The following is a 1,304-nucleotide window of genomic DNA, read 5'->3' as shown; positions in this document are numbered from 1 at the left end:
CCCCCCATTAACATTATTTTTTTAGGACACTAAGGGCAATTTAGCATGGCCAATCCACCTCACCCGCATATCTTTGGACTGTGGGAGGAAACCGGAGCACCCGGAGGAAACCCACGCACACACGGGGAAGACGTGCAGACTCCGCACAGACAGTGACCCAGCCGGGAACCGAACCTGGGACCCTGGAGCTGTGAAGCATTTATGCTAACCACCATGCTACCGTGCTGCCCCAAAATATGGAACGCTTCACGAATTTGTATGTCATCCTTGCGTAGGGGCCATGCTAATCTTCTCTGTATCGTTCCAATTTTAGTATATGTGCTGCCGAAGCGAGCACAAAGACTCAAGTATAAGGCCTAATATACTGAGAAATATTATGAGAAAGGAAAACATTGTGAATATATAAACATGAAATAAACGCTTTATTCGATTTTAATATAAATCAATCAAATTTATTAAGTTCTTTTCCCCAAATGATACCTCCTGTCACAAAACACCTGAACTACTTCACTTTTTACATCAGCAGTGAGAAATTCTTTTTCAATGCTTATTAAAGCCAGGTTGGTCAGTCGCTCCTGTGACATAGAAGGCCTCAGATATGTTTTTATTAATTTCAGTTTTGAAAATGACCTTTCACAGCTTGCGACTGAAAATGTGATTGTAAGCAGTAATCTGTATGAAACACACAGCATCGGAAAGACATCCCTCCCATACTGCAGTAAAGACTCCAGAGCATCTTTAGGATCAGGGGGAACTCTATTCCCTCCAGCTCGAAGGAGCATCACAAAATCAATAATTTCGTCATATAACTGAATTGCAACCACATCATTGTCATAATAATTTGCAAAGTCTGAACATTCCTTTTTTAATTTCTCTCTTTCTTGTTCATCTTCAATCACTACTGAATTCAAGTTCAGAAGAAAAGAAAATCGGTCACTGAGTCTTTGAAGACGGACACTGCGGTCTTCAATTTCAGTTTTTAATCTATTCACAATCTCTACCATTACCCTATTCATTTCTTCTTGTGCCGTCAGTCCACTATCTCTTGCTGACTCTCCAGGCATTATTCTTCTTCTCCTTGTTCGTGCAATTGGTATTCCCCAATTTTCACAATATTCATTGGCTAAATCTATTGCATTGTGGATAATTTCGTCATTCTTCAAATTCAAGATATGAATAAGTCCTCTCAGATCACAAGAAGCTCATGGAACCCCATTTTCGGATCCTACAAACGTTTTGAGACTTTCTCCACTGATGATAAAACTGAGTACCAAAAATTTAATAAAGCTATAAACGGGAACTGT

At 39.8% G+C, this 1,304-nt stretch overlaps 1 non-coding gene across 1 annotated transcript; it reads right to left on the bottom strand.

The window, feature by feature from the left end:
• Positions 1-230: 230 nt before the first annotated feature.
• On the bottom strand, positions 231-337 carry LOC119978599. The gene has a single exon (XR_005463506.1). It is a non-coding gene; the product is annotated as a U6 spliceosomal RNA (small nuclear RNA).
• Positions 338-1,304: the final 967 nt, after the last annotated feature.

Source organism: Scyliorhinus canicula, chromosome 1, assembly GCF_902713615.1.
Source record: "Scyliorhinus canicula chromosome 1, sScyCan1.1, whole genome shotgun sequence".
NCBI lineage: Eukaryota > Metazoa > Chordata > Chondrichthyes > Carcharhiniformes > Scyliorhinidae > Scyliorhinus > Scyliorhinus canicula.
Note: the sequence above shows the minus strand (reverse complement) of the source record. Positions and strands in the feature narration are given on the sequence as shown.